Genomic DNA, 19,865 nt, shown 5'->3' with positions numbered 1-19,865 from the left:
CAAAATAAGACATAGTTATCCCAGCTGACTGTAACCTCCCTGTCATCACAGATGTCCAGGTGAGAGCTGCCCTTAGGAAAGCAGAATACACAACATGAATGGGACCTGATGGTATCCCCGGTTGCATGCTACATGAACTCCGACAGGAGCTAAACACACATATAGAAGTGCTATGTAACACTAGCCTGACTACAGCATATGTACCTGTACACTGGCGCACAGCAGCAGTGGTTCCACTCCACAAAGGAGGCACCTCAACATACCAATACAATACAACACAATACAATACATTACAATACAATACTATACAATATGCTATTGCCCCTGGGACTACATCAGCATACTGTTCTGCTACCCTGACCATTGTGACACATGTGGTGTGATGGTACCTGCTGCTGTCAAACAGTTACACAGGGTGACTCATATGGCATATTACCTATCTGACTAACATTCATCAGGGGTATGTGTGACATGTACTCATGGGGAGTCTTGCTTCTTAACACTGTGTGGTTTATTGCAGGGTATGTCTTATCTGTGGGTAGGAACCTTTACCTCCACATGTGCTCTCTATTGCAGTGGCACGGACGACACACAGCAGTCATTTAGGTTGTGGATGGTGTGAGGTGTTACTATGGTTGTTGGACATCTGTCATGGGTGCGACTTAAGTATGTAAATCCAGGAGTGGTAACCTCTATGTGGGTAGTATGTGTGTACTCTGTGGTGTTGCCAGTCACTGTGCATTCGTAATGTGTTTGAGTGCATTGTCACAGTGTTGTACATGTCACTGTGTCCTTCTCCATATCTGTAGCTGTCATGTGAGGTACATACCATGGCAGCCATTATGTGGTGTGGAGGGGTACACTGACCTACATGTCCATAGCTGACACACCCTGTCTGCTGACACATACCATGTGCAGGTATTCCAGGAATAGTGTGCCACTGTGAATATCATTGGGGGGACTATTGTACACATTTATGACCCTGTTCACTCCTGACACATGCAGTGGTGGGCAGCCAATCACATATCTGGTGGTTACTGGTGTAGGTGATTTGAAATGGGGTATGGTACTCCGGATTTGACACTGGTGTTCACTCCATGCCTTTGTCACCAGGCACCTGTTGCAATACACCTGTACACATGTGCCTCACTCAGAATATATATACATCTCTCTCTCTCTCTCTATATATATATATATATATATATATATATATATATATATATATATATGTATACAGATATATCTATATGTATATATATATGTTACACACATATATATATATATATATATATATATATATATATATATATATATTGATGTACATATATTGTTATAGATATGGAGAGGGGGTGTGTGACAGAGAGGGGGTGAGAGTGACAGAGGGGGTGGGACAGGGGGTGTTGAGGTCGTCATATACAGTCATACCTGTAGATAGTCAGATCTGTCTGTCTATGTATATGTATCTACATATATCTATATCTGTATGTGTGTTTTACATATATATGTTTGTACATATTCTATCTATCTACATCTGTCTATGTATTCCTACATCGCTCTCTATGTATGTATACATATATGCATATCATATATATATATATATATATATATATATATATATATATATATATACATACATACATACATATTTTGACATACATACGTATCCATATGATAGATAGGTATATCAACATGTTTGTTTACCATACTGTATACACACACTAACATACTGCTAAACATACATAACTGTGAAACCTACTTTGTACATTGCACTACAACCTACATTCAACCTACATTGATATGTGCACGTAGATGCTCTCACATACAAATGTATGTACAGCCTTTACTGATAGTTGCTGTATGTCCCCTGCCCTTTGCACATCTTCATATACATATGGATACAGACCAATGACACATATGGAGGGTTCACAGTATGTAGACCTTTATAGTATTACTTTACATTACCTGTGTTTGTAACAGCTGCTTGTGTTGCCATCTGGTTTTGTGTCTTGCTGCTCCACTTGCCAGTTGTCAGCTTTCAGGTGGCTGTTGCTGACCAGTTTTGTTTGTGTATGTTTAATTTTGTTTTTCTCTGTCTCTGTCTCTGTCTCTGTCACTGTCTCTGTCTCTCTCTCTCTCTCTGTCTCTCACTTCCTCCTCAGGGTGCAATGAAAGTATTTCATGCATGGACTGGGAGTACAGCATGCTTTTGTAGGTATCTGCATATGTCCATGTGATGGCCTCTGCACCAATTGTTAGCCAGCATTTGCTAATTGCATGCAGCCAGTTGTGTACTGATTGCAGTCCTCACTGGGATTTCAGAACAGTGCTATAAAAGGTATGTGAGATAGGCATAGCCCTTTCAGATTTTAAGGGCAGGGAACATGCTGGTATGCTGTGGACAATGTTCTGTGAGTGTAAAGGTTGGTATCTCTCTCATATTTCCAGCTGTGTTGTAGATTAACATTTCTTCATTCCTTTCTCCAGTTTCCTGTACTAACTGTGTATGTACACTGACACCTACGACTACTACTACTGTTAATGTGTGTGTGTGTGCTTTCCTGTGGGACATGTGGTGTAACTGGTGTATAGCAGTGGCTCTTGCACTTTGTTGCTATGGCTTCAATATTTGCCCTTTACAGTCACTACTTGTATGCCTGCTAGGTGTCCTGACTGTAGTGTGCTGCTGTGGCTTTCCTATTTTCCATGTACATTCACACCTTGGAATGCTTGCTATATCTGCTAGGGTGTTACAGCATGCAGTGTGGTCTGGCCATGGTGTGGGCCTTGACATCTATTAGGGTATTTGAGTATGCTGCTGAGCAGGCCCCAGAGACTCTCAGGTGCATCTGTTATCTGCCTCATGGAATGGTACATATCAGTGGGGCACACCCATTAAATTGTCTGGTATGCTGCAGTTGTGACTGTGGGATAGCATGAGCATATGTATTACTACACTTTTTCTGCCATGCAAGTGGTGCATACTTTCAGGACTTCATAGTTACCATTGCATGTGTTGTAACACCTTTCTGCCTACTGTTTGTACATTTCACATGGAGTCTGTGGGGCATCCCTGTAACTCAGTCACTGTTGCTATGTCTAGGCTCTTAACTATTCAAATATGATGGTGTCAGACCTCTCATGTGTACAAATATTTGCAGGTTGTCCACATTTCTGCCTCATATTTTGGTCAATATCTCATGCACAGCTTTTTCTGGCAAATCACTCTGGGCTCAAGTCAGAATATAGTGACAAACATTTAAGTTTCAGACTTCATACCCTTCCAAACATCCCACAAAATGCAGAACCTGTTATTACTCTCTGAACTGTCTAAGTTTGTTGTAACATTATGTGTAATGTGTCCCTGGTTTTGGCCCTTTGCTCCACATATTTTATTACTTGGTCCGGATGTGTTCCTGTAACAGGTTGTGGGGTATGGGCAGTGATTATCCTGCTGTGAGTATGTGTGTGGCTTGCAAGATGCTACAGTGACATTATTACCTACTAGCTACCAACTAGCATGGCTGTTTCTGTTCACACACTACTATCATAGATATCCACTAGATTTGACAGTAAATATACATGACATACTTTGTGTACTACACATCCTATATTCCCTTTACATTCATTCCTACTATTACATGATATATTTATTTTAGCACAATGCTCTTGTATAACAGTCATGGCTTAGTGGTAAGTCATGCAGATTACTGTTTCCAAGGTCCTGGGTTCGGGATTGACAGTGGGATTTTATTTTGCTTTTGAACTGACTACAGGACCTGTCAATCAGAGTGACTAAGGCACTTTTAAGCAGTTGTAACCGGGTTAGCGCTGGTTTGCGCGGAGCTCCCGCATGCGCACTGGCGTTCAGTTCCGCACACCCGCTTACAACCGCTTAAACGTGCTTACTCTTGTGCACACCCACGCTATTTTCTTTGAAAGAAATGAAAATGGGGAGACAGGAAAGTGGTGAAAAAGGGGTCACAAAGAGGGTAAGACAGTAGGGAAACAAGCTTGGGTTTTGCAGGAGGAATGTAGGTAAGGCCCATAGCTGCCCATTTCTTCATCAGCAACAGCTGTGCATATGTATGTAATTTGGTGTGACATTTGAAACCTTCCACCCCTGAGAGAGTTGTCAGGACAACAATAATCCTTGTTGTACAGCCAATTGTAATTAATAGTTTCCATGTCCAGCAGACATATGTGCAGAATGGGCAGCTATGTATGGGGCGTAATTGTTTTGTGGGTACAGAGTGCCCTTTTTTTTTCTTTCTTTTCAGGTGAGAGTGGTATGTCAGGTGAAGGAAGTCAGTATAGCTGGAAAGGTAGGTTGGGTAGGTCAACAGACAAGACAAACAAGACGCATACAGGGGCGGTGTATGACACGTGTGGGGGGGTTACACAATTGATGGGGATGGATGTTTGGATATCCAGACCCCATGAGCCCACTGATGGCAACAGTGGAACTGATATCCCCACCCATGGGAAGTTGCCACTGTTCCTTCACTGCCCAGGACAGGGCTGTACTGGGGGCTGTGTAGGCCGGGCAACAGGCATGCCCGTAAGTTGTGCCACTTGTGCCTCAAGCTGGCGTAGGGGCCCAAGAACAGAGTTCCAGATCTCCCTATGCAGCACAGTCTGGACGCTACGGAGGGTGAGTGTTGGTTCTCCTACGGCCACGCTTGCAGAGGAGGGATGGGCCCCATCCCCTGCAGTGCTTCCACCCGCAGGTGACACAGGGCCACCAGAGGAGGGTCCAGACTGGGCACTAGTGCCAGGTGCACTCGCCAGCTGAGGTGGGAGAGGTGGGTCCGCTGGAACCCGCCTTCCCTGTCGTCCTATGTTTTACATTATGTCATGACAGTTTGGGTTAGTAACATACAATACCACTCGCAATTAGTTGTAACAGCATGCATTAGTATTCCCATTAACCAAACACCCAGATATTCACACCATTGAGCAGCGAGCATAACACATGCATAATTTGAACAGCAATACACAGGCCAACAACATGCAGGGTTGATTGATGGCAACAGGCCATCAGGTTTGGATGTGTGAACAGGGCATATGCATCAACGTACATGCAAATATTTATGACCCAACAGGACAAATGTCCAGGGGTGTTAATTGTGATTGCATGTATCAATTTCACGTGGAATGGATTATATGTGGTTATAGGGTGGGGTGAAGAAAATATTATTAACACCTTCAAATACCAATACATATGCTGTACATTTCTAATAGCTACAGATATATTCACACTACTGTTCTAACTACAGTTTCCTATATGATAACTACTTCAATTTGGTGATAGGACTGTTACTGCTACATCAATATACATTTTATTGTTATTCATACACGTTCATATCTGGCTTTGTTCAGCTACATCATCCTGCTACATTTGCTTTATATAGCTATAGACAACTGTGGATGTTTGATATTTCAGACAATCATACTGTCTGCATATTGCAGACTGAGAGCAACATATCCAGATTTTGGGATACACATTCCAGCTGCAGCAACACTTTGAATACATTTCGCAGTTTGGTTCTACTTGCCACATTCATTTCATTCTGTACTGACTGCAGTATACTTTATTCAGGGGTTATTACTACTTTATTGGTGCATTCATAACTCTTTCTCACACTCTCTCACTTGTTTTCATTTTACTATTCAGGATGGTACTTACTTCTAGGCTTTATTGACATGTTTTACCTGTAGTTATTACAATCCTTTCCAGCAGTCTCACTTCTGTCATGTTTCAGTATTTCAACAGGGATATATTTCACACATGTGATTTGCTCATCTTCTGCAGCTGTACTTTTCGGCCTGCTGCAGGTTGTGTACTATTATATTACAGGTGGGGCATCTTTATTTCAGACTTTATTTCAGACATTTTCATTTTTCTGTTTGGATTACAGACTGCAACACACTTTTGTAATCAAGCAATACTTGCAAACACTTTTACACTGTTACTTGCACATTTTATTACTTAGTGACTACACTGCACTCTTTTGCTGACTGTCATACTTTTATATTTCTTTACAGTTACTGGGAGTGGATTACTGACCTGCCTGGTGGCGCAACCGCACCAGCCTATCGCCATAGGCTCTGTGGTTCGCAGAAAGGACACCTGCAGCTGTAATATAAATTAAGTAATATTGGAATACACATCTCCATAATATCAGCTAATTTAATTTCTTACATACATAATTAAATGTAACTTACTCAGTAGTGGGGCGTTGGGCATTTGCCGGGCCTCCTGGATCCAAAGGTTCAATTGGTCCTGCTTGTGTCTCTTCAGGTCCGCATGGTGGTGATTGTCCTGCTCACCAGTCCTTGGAATCCCTGTGGCACTGGTGAGATCATGAGCCAACCGGTCCCACGCCTCAGCCCTATATGCTCCCCACAGGACCTGGCCCTGCATGAGTTGGGCCTCATGATTGTGGACTAGGAGCCAGACCATGTATCTGGACTCCTCAATGCCCCACCTTTGTGCTCGAAAGCAACTACCCTCACCTACTCCTGACATTCAGGCTGTAAGTCAGTTCTACAATCGTTTATGCTGTGTATTCCCACCTATGGGGCTTATATATGTCGTTTTTCCCACACTTATCTGTGATTGGCCATTTTGGAATTGTATCAACTTCGCAAAACCTGCTTTGTCATGCTCGACTTTCTATTCATTCCTATATATTTGCTATTACTGCAGTTATAAGTGCAGCTGTCGTGTCTTAGTGGTTCAGTACCTTGACTATGGTGCATGGTGTCCTGGGTTCAAACCTGGCCACTGCTTTTTATATTTTATGACTGTCTAGACAGGCTAGGGGGTGTGTCTGTGTAAAGGCAGTTTTGTTACAGCTTGCTCAACGTTGCCCGCCGGTTAGCTTGTTAGCGCGGTGCGCAGCTCCGCACAAACGGGTTATGCTGGTTTACGCCTCATTTGGCTGTCAGCATGCATATTACACTCAGATCAGCTAGGGTTACACAGTTTCAGTGTGTTAAACCACTGCTCACCTACGGGCACTCATTTTACACCTGTTAAACCACTGCTCACCTACGGGCACTCATTTTACACCTGTTAAACCACTGCTCACCTACGGGCAGATGCACTCACCTTGTTAAACTGTAGCTCAGCTATAGGCACATCTCGCATTTTTTATTGTTTTGTTATCTCACATTTTTTCAAAATAAATGGATTATTTCATTACATTTTACATAAAATATGATTTTATATGTGTACATATTTGTCAGGGACTTGTTTCATGCTTATTTTACTAAAAATAAAAATTGATGTTGTGGAGACTCGAACCATGGATGCCTGCTTTTCAGCCGATGTCTCTACTGCTACACTATTGCTTTTTGGCTTAGTTTGCATATTTAGTTCTTATATGCTTTTCCACTGACTGCTAACTGTGGCTAAGCTACGGGCACGCCTGTGCAAATGAGCGCACTCACGGGCAAACATCTTTATGATTTAAAAAAAATATATAACATGTTCATTTATATATTTTATGTTCATAGTCTATGGGGGCATGTGTTGTGTTGTGTTTATTCACATTTCCATGGACTCTGTCGTGGGTGTTTACTTTGGGCACTTTTACTCTTCTGGGGGTGTGTCCGCTTGCAGGGCTCGGCCTACGGACACACCCCCTACTGTCTTACACGGACCGTGTTAGCCTTAGGTATGATTCAGCATGCCCTCATGCATATGCATGACATGCTGACGCCACACTGTTTAACTGCAGCCTCCGTGTAAGCCATGTATCTCTTACACGGAGGCTTCGTGAATCCTGCCCATTGTTAATAAAGATACCAGGTTCTTGTAGGAATCAACTTTTTTAGATGTTTGGATTTTAAATGCATAGGAATATTTAAGTTTAGACTTTCCAAAATATAATATACAGTACTTACTGATTCCAAAACTAAGTCTGACTAAGTCAGCCCAATTATTAACAAGCACTAACAGTTTTAGCATTTTTTTCATTTGTGTAATACATCCAACTATAAGATTATATGCATATTTACTAATCCACCAATTACTATCATTGGTAATGGTTGCACAGACTATGTGCCTTCATGTTTCAAGCAAATCATTTGTCTTATATGTATGTATATAACACAACTATTTTTGTTTCAAAATCATTCTATTCTTAAAGGTCAAACTGGGTACTTCTCATGTAATACTCATAATATCATTACTAGTAATTACAATTCTCAAGTTTGTTTTAATCATATAAAATAGTACATTACTATTGCTGGAAAAGGATATAGGTACACTCAAATGCTTTGATTTGACTGCATATTCAAACCATGGCTAGTACTAAAATGAGATTTAAATAATGATTGCCTGTATATCATAACATTTCCATTCATTATGATCCAATGACCAAAACCTCCTCTTTGTCTACAAACCTATCAAATCTGCATGGTCTGGGCATGGTCTGTTCTGATATCATGTTGCTAAGGCTTGGAACTCCTTATATGTATCCATCAGGTCAATACCCTACCTGCAGTCCTTTAAACCATTCTGAAAGACTTCTTGGCCAAAATCTGTCTCTGTTCTTGTTCAACACCAGGATAAACTATATCCTTAAATATGAACAAGTGCTTGTTCATACCTTACACCTCCTTACCCTCCCTTCTTCACTCACTTCCTTACTTTAATCAGTTTTTCTCTCTGCCTTTCTTTCTAAATATGCCAGAACCAGAGGATGGATTCTGTAAAGTTCACAGAATCCAGTGCATTACACCGATCTGAGTGAGAAACTTGTAGATAAAATCTTAATATGCTAATATACAATAAAAAACTAAGAATACTTCAGCCCACAACTGAGTACTCAAGTTCCAACAGCATACTATAGAAACGTGCAAGTAATCCATAAGTATATGAAATACTTGTCCAATAAAATTGTACATTACCAAACAAATGAAAAAATATCAAAAATCAGAATCCTAATAGTTGTTTATAAAGATAAAATCTGTACAGTAGCTTTACGGACAACTACGGAATGTTGCTGACTCCATAGTGAGAGTCCTCCAAAAATACACATACATTAAAAATGCCAAGTATCCCAAACCAATTAGCATGACAATCATAACAGAAATTTGCAGTGGGTACACACAGAAACATGTTAAACAATCATGGATATGTCAGTATGCCATTAAAATCAGAGACAGCTACAGGTATCTACATAATACATGTATCATAAAAAAATATTGACTTCAATTTATGGATTCTGATGGAATCCATACATTTCATAATAAAAAAAAAATTAAAGGCAAAGGGATTCATGGCCACTTCACCATACCTAACAGTTTCTAACACTAAGTTTGTGACCCATGTCTGTGACACAAGTAACACACACACACTCAAGGAAAGTGGGAGAATATGTGGGGTATGGGTGAAGAAGAGAGACAAACAAGATGAATGTTGGGATAGGAAAATTTGAGGGAAAGTCAGAGAGGCATGGGTAATACTTTTTGGGTGGGAATAGGCCCCATTTTTTTTATTTTTTAAAGAATGAAAGGAAAGGTAAACATAGCGAGAGAAGATGTGAAGGTAAGCACAGCAGGTATACCCGTAGAACAAATAGCACAACACAAGACAGGCAAGGGTTGGGAAAAGCTGTGTGGACAGGTGAGTTACAAAGACAGCACACTGCACAACATGAGCAATGAACAGTTGTCAAATAGGGAGGGGATGCATACCAGCCATGGTGAATTGCAGAAAAAAAATCTACTTCTGCATGTTGGCACATGTTGCATAACGTGTGACAGTCATACGTGGATGTGTATGACCAGTGGTACACGTGTGTTCCAGGGTAATCAATTATGATCATAGTATGCATTGGATGAATATACATGTATCCAGTTATTCCATCAGCAGTGCATGTGCTAGTCAAGCCACATCACAGATGAGCAAATGCATGTCAAGCAATGGTACATATCTCCAGAGGACAGAAACAAACCTACAACCATGAATGTGAAAGGCAAACAACCAAGCACAGTGCCAAACAGAAGTAGGCGTACACAACCAAAACAAATGTGTAATGGAATGTGTGTATGTCGCACACATATGCCATGTCAAACGCAACACACAGGTGTACATGTGTACTGTATGTATATGTGTCAGTGGCATAAATGGAATGCACATGAAATCAAGATCAATACACATACATATAACAATGACATGTAATAACGTTAAAATCTAACAGGACAGAATATTGAAAATAGCAGGTTGTGACCATGGATATGAAAAAATACAGTGGACAACACATAAGTAAAATGAGAATAAGGGCGTAGTGCAAGCATTAGCCAGCAGCTTGTGTGTACATGTCCCACATTGTAAAATGCCCATACATTTGTCACATGTTCACCATCTCAAATTAATAACTGGCAATGGACAGTAGTTTTCACAATGGCAAACATACCTAGGGATATATTAAAGTGGTAAGGAGGTGGACAATCTGGAACCACATCATGGTAAAACAGGACACAGTAAGGTGGCACAATGCAAATGCATGTGTAAAGCACACAGGGTGCTGTAGAAGATACAGAGACATACCTTTATACAAATAGAAAATGTATGTCAAATGGACAGATGGACTGCTGGTGTCCACAAAACTGGACATGTATAAAGCACACATACACAGTGATGTTCAATCATGTGACAGCAACATGCATAGGTAATCCAGTTAAAATTTTCAACTCCATACACATAAACCTTCATGCAAATGTCAAATAAAAAAAATGTATGTGTATGTTAACCACACGGCTCATTATGGAGCATATGGCACCTCTGTGAGCATCATTACACACATTTGAAATACATCAGTAAGTGCTCATTTGTCAATGCTACATATCTGTGTCAATATGCATCTGGCTGTGTGCACATATGTACAATCATTACGTATACAACTATTTAGGGAAGGTGTATGCCAATGCCACTACATCATGGGTGTGGAAATGCAACATACAACAGATGTGTTGTAATCCATTGTGGAAGACTGTGTAATCTGTAATATTATGTAGAGATTAATGTTACCTTGTTTAGGAGGACTGCATACACACAGAATATACCTGTATCTGATCTCACATGGCATTAGTATTGCCAAACCATAACACAACACCACATTATGAGAGTGGGACATCATGGCAACTGTCATCCAAAACCATGTGGAATGACATGGCTGTATGTTGCACTTACCTGATAGGGCAAAACAGGCATCCAAGGCATATGACACCGTTAGTGTTGGACGGTGGGCAACATATGTTGTCTGACAGTCATCCCAGTAATTAATGTGTTTTAACAAGGAATGTTTTAACAGAACGTTTTTATTTTAAAATGGTTTTAAATGTTTTATAATTAAATGCTATTGTTTAACTATTTATTAGTTAGTCTAATTGATTAATTAAGGTGTGTATTTAAACAAAGGTTGGGGTTAGAGTGTTTATCTGAAGAAGTCAGTTACATGACGAAAACGTATTGGGAGAAGGGCGTTTATAGTGGAAAGTGGAGTGTTTATCTGTGCTAGTTCGTTTTAGTGCTTTGTGGAACTTTATGTAATAAACTTGTGGCAAGCCAAACATTTTTCCTGGATTTCTACTTTTTTGGTTATCGTTGTTGAGAGGCGCTTTGGATTACTTGTTTTTCTGAGTCTTTGACTTTGCGCTATGGAAATACAGGAAGTCCCTGTGAACTTGCAACAGGAAGACCTTGGGCTGACACGTAAGCTGGTCGGACAGCTTACCGAGCTGATCAATCTGCTCACGCCGGTAGCCTCAACTTTACTGGCAGTGCAAAATCCAAACAACGGAAATGGTGCTTTTGGGACCGAAGGGTCATACAATAAGAAAAGGAAAGTTACCGAAATAACAGGGAACGAAACCAGCAATGGGCGAAAAGCTAACACCATAGAGGAGACCGATGAAGGCAGTAGCTTTAATGCAGCAGAAACTCCAGGTCTGCTTAAGGAAATGTGTCGAAGGGAAGATTCTACTGCCAAATCTAGAGACAAACGCACTAATCCAGGACATGGCACAGATAAAAACAAAGGTACTGTTTCTCCTGTCAAGGATTTGAACCGTTGGTTGAAAAAACAAATTACATTTGACAGCAAAGACAATTATAAAGCTGTGAATACGAATGATTTTGCATATAAAGACAATATCAACAGTTTGTATAAATTAATGAATAAATACCAAATACTTAATGTTGAGAATACGTATCTTAGAGAATGTATAACCAAAGAAATTGTACCCAAAGGCCTACGCTTTTATAAATACCCGAATAATGTGGTTAATGGGTCTAACTTCCATTTAGAATTGTTAGATTTATTCAACAGAAGTGGACTTGAAATGTTGAAACTGATGATCAAAGAAAACAACCGGGTTCAGGAAGAATTATTAGGGGAAATTGAAAAATTGGATAAAACTATAACTAATGATTTATTATTTACTATAGAAGAAGAGAAAGCAAAATATTTTAACATGAGAAAGGAAATTGATACAAATATAGATGACTTAATTCAGAGAAAATATAAAAAAATGGAACGTGATTTGAATGAATATAAATGTAACACCTGTTACCCCAATCCACACCTTAGAAATAGAGGTGGATTTAATATAGATAGAGTAAACAATAGAGAGGTTAGGGAACCCATAGACAATTTAGAGACACACGAAGAAAACTGTTTAAATGAAGAAGAATTTCCTCCCCTTAGAAGGTCAGAGAGAATTTTTAACAAATATGGAGAAAGGGAAGGAAATTTTTGGAGAGGGGGGAGAAGAGGGAGAGGGAGGGGGAATTACTACTATTGAATTCCCTAGATGCCCCACATAATCCCCACCCCCCCCACAAGTAACATCACTAATGAAGGAAACAAATGGACTTTTAATTGTTTTAACATTTACAACTTTAGTTCAGTGCAATTAGAAGAAGGACACTTTAGCTTACTTTCAAAAGGTTTAAAATTTATTCCCAACACTAAAGGAAATGTGGTGAAAACATTATTGGATCTAAAAATTTTCCTAAGGAAAGTCAACTTCAAGATCATGTTTCACAACCAGACAAAGGAAAATGACCCCCCTTTAAGGCGCAAATCCATCTATAACCCCCCGTTACACCCTCAATTAAAAAACTTAGAAAGAGTAATTGAGAAAGAAATCAGGAAAGTTGACCTCAAAAGGGTGTCATATGACAACAATTTAAATTCAAAAGAAAAAGAAATTTTGAATAGTTTAAAGGCAGATAGAAATATAAGGGTTATGAAGCCGGACAAAGGGGGAGGAATTGTGATTATGGAAAGTATAGAGTACGATACTAGAATGTACAAAATTTTGTGGGATGAGAACAAATATGAGCCTGTATCAAAAAATGAGATAAATATAGCTTATAATAGAATTGACACAAATTTGTACGATATGATGGTAGAAGGATTAATTGACCTGCAGACTTACAATTTTTTAAAAGTAGACAAGCCTAAGGTACCTGCCATCTTTGGGATCCCCAAAATACACAAAAATGAAAGTGATCCCCCTTTGAGACCAATAGTGGCAGCTAATGGGTCTAAAACTTATTCTTTAGCCAAGTTTGTAGATATAAAAACCAAAAATACTTGGCTACATAAAGTACAGATTTTAAAAGACTCATGGGACCTATTATATATCTTAGGAGACACGATTGAAATGGAGGGGCTCATATTTGTTACTATAGATGTAATAGACCTTTTTCCATCTATACCCCATGAGGAAGGCTTAGAGATGTTTGAGGAAGTAATTTTTGAAAATGGTAATATATCCCACAATGATAAGATAGTAAGTAAATGGCTAATGGAATTGATTTTGTATAACAACTTTTTATTTTTTAATGGGGAATTTTTTAGACAGATCCAAGGAGTGGCAATGGGCGCGGCATGCGCCCCTACATATGCCAACCTGGTTTTATCAAAATGGGAGGAAAAATTTGTAATGGAAAGTAAATACAAACCTTTCATGTCAGTTTACCGAAGGTTTTTAGATGACATTATTATTTTTTGGAATGGGGGAGAAGATAAACTTCAGGAATTCTTGGTATATTTGAATAATACTAGTAATTTTTTAAGATTTACTTGGAAAATAACATATAATTCGGTGCAATATCTGGACCTAGAAATATATAAGGAAAATGGACATTTAGAAACTAAAATATACAGAAAAGCCTCATATTGTAATTCTTTCCTACATTTTGACAGTGCCCACCCTATACATGTAAAGAAGAATATAATAAAAGGGCAATTTGTAAGAGGAAGTAAAATGACAAGTAAGGACCAGGACTTCCTCTCGGAATGTGATTTGCTGGAGAGCATGTTCCAAGAAAGGGGTTATCCAAGTAAATGGATTAAGGAAATAAGAAAAGAAGTTTCCTTAGGAAGAGAGAACAGATTTGCACCTATTATTAATAAAAAAGGGAAAGCAATAGATAATTTAAATGAACCCAGTAAAGTAAATCAACAAGAAAACTTTGATCTAGCCTTAATTTTAGAATATAATACATTTAATAATAAAATAAGAAGGATTTTTAATAAGGAATGGGACAGGTTCATTGAATTAACAGAACTAGACCTAGGAACTAATAGAATACCCAAGGTAGTATTTAAAAACTCTTTAACGATAAAAAACCTGTTGGAAAACAAAAACACTGGGTCATCACAGGATAGAAGGAGAAAGGGAACCTACAAGTGTGGTAGGTGTGCCCAATGTGCAAATATTTCAAATACTAATAGTATTTACATTAATAGTAGAAATAAGACCATAACTAATGATAAGTTTTTCTACAATTGTGATTCCACAGGTTTGGTCTATATTAGCATATGTAATGTATGCCAAGCTTTTTATATAGGTAAAACTGAGAGGAAAATAAAGAGAAGAATATTTGAGCATTTAAATGACATAAAAAATTGTAAAGAAACGAATGCTCTATATAAGCACAGTAAATTGTGTGAAAAAGCTAGTTTCAGTTTTACAGTATTAGAACACGTAGACAAAGACATAAGAGGAGGGCCTTGGGAAGAAAGGCTAGAATATCGTGAGTTGTGGTGGCAAATGTCACTAGAAGCAAACCAAATCCCAGGCCTAAATGAACATATTAGTATAGCCCCCATTCTGAAATTAAGAGCAGCAAAACTATGAATAGATTGAAGTATTAGTTTTGAATGTTTAAATAGATATTTGTATATTATGTTCTCTTTTGACCTTCTAGATTTTTTAACTTAGGAAACGAAGAAAAAGAAGAAAAAACTTTTTCAAATTTATAATAGTTTCAAACATTTTTTAGAGATTTTTATGGTGAGAGACAGAACAATACTGAAGAATTGTTCTTTTGTATGTAATTTTAATAATTTACAACCAGAGGGCATAGTTACTTCTTCTACACATTTTGTTATATATCCATTATATCCCTGCAGAATACATGAAAGACTTATATTTTAAATGTTTATTATTATTTTACAATTTAATGTGCAATAATTGCTACAATGGCAATCCAAAATTAACATAGGGAAATTAATGTGTTTTAACAAGGAATGTTTTAACAGAACGTTTTTATTTTAAAATGGTTTTAAATGTTTTATAATTAAATGCTATTGTTTAACTATTTATTAGTTAGTCTAATTGATTAATTAAGGTGTGTATTTAAACAAAGGTTGGGGTTAGAGTGTTTATCTGAAGAAGTCAGTTACATGACGAAAACGTATTGGGAGAAGGGCGTTTATAGTGGAAAGTGGAGTGTTTATCTGTGCTAGTTCGTTTTAGTGCTTTGTGGAACTTTATGTAATAAACTTGTGGCAAGCCAAACATTTTTCCTGGATTTCTACTTTTTTGGTTACAGTCATCCCAGTAAGACACATATTTACAGGTTGCCTGCTTCAGTAGTATCAATAGGTCAAATGCCAAATGCATGGACAATTGAATGAGTGTAGACAGTGCAATGTGTATCATCCATACATAGAAGCTAAAGTAAATGTTGCATAATAATAAGACATAAGCATGACATATACATGGTATGCATCCACAAAAGTGCATATACATCCAATTAATTAAATGTCAATCCCTATGTTGGCAGCAGAACACAAATGTAGCACACAGACAATACCTACTAACTGGAGGGACCAGGCTGATGTGGATGAGACTCTTGAATAGTTTCACGAACTATCGTCCTGAATGAATCATGCATAGCCCATGTTATCTCATTGAAGAAGTTCCCTATCATGTCCCTCACATGTATTTGGAACACATCAGTAATGACCTCCATGACCTCCTCCTGAAAATTATCTCTATTTATGCCACATTGATGTCTGCTCCAGGGTGCAGGCAGGATGGCTCCAGCAGGGGCAGGTCCAGACTCCCCGTTAATGTAGTCATTGTCACTGTATTCTTCTGATGATTTGGACAGCAGCCTCGCACATACATGTCATCGTCTTCAGACTGGTGAATGTCTGCGGGCACCATGCTCTGTAAATATTAAGTGCAACACACAACAGAAAAGAAAACGAAATGTCTATCATGCTGAACAATCCCACAAAAATCAGAGCAGAGCAGAATACTGCTATGATAATAATTTACAGACGGATTGAGACATAGCCATTATGGACAGAGTTACCCATGGCCTGATATATCATACTCCTAAAAAGGACAGCAATATTCTTTCCTTGCCAATTCTATATGCTTAGACACACACACACACACACACACACACACACACACACACACACACACACACACACACACACACACACACACACACACACACACACACAAACAGTGTCATTAGCATCGTAATAATATATGAATGGTCAACAAACATATTTTATTGTCTGCATTCAATGATGTGTATGAGCATTCAAAACATGCCATCCTGTAACTGAGGATAATATATAGCAGACACTGTTGTGGACAATAGTCACAACATATGAGACAGGCAGCATGATATTTGGCTGAACACACATTAATATAATGAGTAAAACTCTAAAGACAATGTGATATGTTCAATCAAAACAACTGTACACATATCAGAATGCACTATATCTGGTATAGTAGTATTGCATGTGTGCAACTGCATGCATTCTCAGGAATCAGAAGGGTTACAAATTAAATATTTTGTAACATCATTGCTGATTATGACATGCTGCTATCAAATGGGTGCTCACTCAAGTGTCAGTCAATCTAGGCTATAACAATGTTTTTTTAAAAATAAAAACCACGTGTTTGGAGACAGAAACAATGCCAGTGTTGACCTGCAGGGTTTGTTCTTTTTGAACTGTTGCTATCAAATGAGTGCCTGCTCAAGTGTCAGTCAAGCTAGGCTATAGCATTGTTTTTACAAACACACACATGGTGTGTGAGCCAACTACAATATTAAAGTTGAACTGAAGGTCATGCCACACAATCTGCAAACAGCTGTGCTAACACTGTCAGTGCAGACTCAAATTCACTCTGTGAAGAGGCAGGTTATGCACAACAGATTAAATATCAGGAAACACAGCCAGACGTACAAGTGGGCCATGCATCATAAACAATAAACACAACACTTACACTTGTATGGAGACCTTTTACCTTATAATCTGTGTATGAGATGTGCACAACAAACTGTTCTTTATGTTGTGGATGCATTTATAAAAAAATGTGTGGTGACAAAATGGATCAAAAATGCAAAGTACATCTACATTATAAGTTTTATCCAGACCTGAAAGCAATGGAATATGCATCTCAGTTCATAATATACATCAAATATTCAACATTCCTCTCTGCCTCCACTGATCTTCAAGTCTGTGCCTCTGCTCGATGCACATTGTTCTGCTCTGACTGAGGTCCTCATCATCTGAAATAAATAAGTAAATATTTAAAAATTATTAATTAAATAACAAGAATAAACATTTGAAAGAACCACCACAATGAACTGCAAATGCTAATAAAATTAAAACTTATTTTAACCCTGCTGTGATACCATTAGCAAAAGTTGAATGTCGAAGCCCTAATGGCACTCACTCATGTCACAAACATTCTACCAAATTGTTACTGTCTAACTGTAAAGACATAAATTTATACATCTTGTGTTCTAGGTCTTTAAACATAGTATTCAATGAGGAATGTTTATCGTTAACATTGTTGGATACATCAGTGACCCCTGCCAAGGTATAGGATTTGTTTAACCAGCTGCTTAAAAACTTAGGTTCATCAACACTATTTCCAGGATTTATAACCAGCTATCAAACAAGGTTGTACAAAGTACATTTGTTGAGAGAACCATTATGGAAGAGTTTAAACAGAAGACAATATTAAGCTACTAAATTCCTTGGACACATAACAGGATTTATCAAGATGCACTGTCCCTGCTCTTAAATAGCTGATGTTAACTTAATGTGATAGATTACAGATATGTCAGTAGTAATTTGATGAATAAATGAGTTATTTTCAACAATTGTCAAATTATACATTAATATCAGTAAGTGTAAAATGCTTTGCTAAACGAATGGTATGTGTATATGATATCAGTATAATAGTTTAAGATATATGTGTCCCCTTTCAAGGCTTGAGCACCCAGTATACAAAATGATGGTCTGCATCCTTACCAGCTGAGCTAACACACAGCACATGTTGCTCATAAAAGACAGCTACTCCTCTTTAAACACCATTGTTCAACAACTGATGTTGTTAGCGCATTACGGATTTTGGCATTATTCCTAGCAAAACTAGATCGGTGTTTAGTTACCATGCACAACATAAAATGTAATATATACTATGTAATATGATTCTTGAAAAAATGTTATGGGTGAAGTTAACCAAGGTAACATGTTTCAACCAAAACCAAAAAAGAGCAACAAACCAATAATCCACAGAAAAGCAAATGCAGGCCAAAGGTCAACACAAAAAAGAAGCGATAAATCCACTTTATTAGATATGCATTTTAACAGTGTCTATTTAGCATTTATATTTGTTTACAATTTTAAAATGTCTGATATGTTATCTTATACATTACATTTTGTACTCAAGTCATTCATTCAGGTATTTTCTCTTAAGCAAGGCTGTATGTATGTCATGAACCAAGGGTGTGGTTTAGTTGAGTTTAGAGTGGTTTGTGATGTCACTACACATGCACTTTAGGTTACAAGATTTAAAAAGCTGTTGGAACATTTTTTATTTTGTCTGATGATGTTTCTAGTTTGTTTCAGGGACAAAAACACTAACCTTTAACTGCTGTATAAATAAAGTGGATTTATCGCTTTTTTTGTGGTGTCCTTTGGCCTGCATTTGCTTTTCTAAGGTAACATGTTTCCCTATGTGGATTTGAATCCACAACACTCCAAAATGCAGACATACTGGTCATTTGTTTTACCGGCTGAGCTAAATTGTACTAGGCTTTCATTGTAGACAACAGTTACTACAGCTGTTTATTAGAAATCCTGTAATGAATGGCACAATACAGAAAATGAATACAATTTTTACACTTGTCATAGTGAGAACATAACAGCTAACAACACATATGTAACCAAATATGCTTAATTAATGTTACAGGCATTAATTTGTACATTAATTAAATATGCCTGTGTACTTGTGTAGGAAGAATGATAAAGTAAGTTATATACTTTAATGTCTTCCACCTTGTAACTGACCAATAGGTGCTACAGTGAGACTATAACAGAAAATTATAAAATGCGTAGTCATCTGCACCCTATAGGCATCAGTGATGCACAAGGACAGTGGCTATGTGAAATTCTGTAGTTAGATGTAGTAAAACGTATGTACAACTTCAAATGACATAGTTATGGTTATTATTTAATTATTCAATAAAAACAACAGTGCAGAAATCAAACCCACAATCAAGAGGGCAG

This window comes from Protopterus annectens, chromosome 11.part0 (assembly GCF_019279795.1).
Source record: "Protopterus annectens isolate FY-2018-M chromosome 11.part0, PAN1.0, whole genome shotgun sequence".
Lineage (NCBI taxonomy): Eukaryota > Metazoa > Chordata > Ceratodontiformes > Protopteridae > Protopterus > Protopterus annectens.
Note: the sequence above shows the minus strand (reverse complement) of the source record.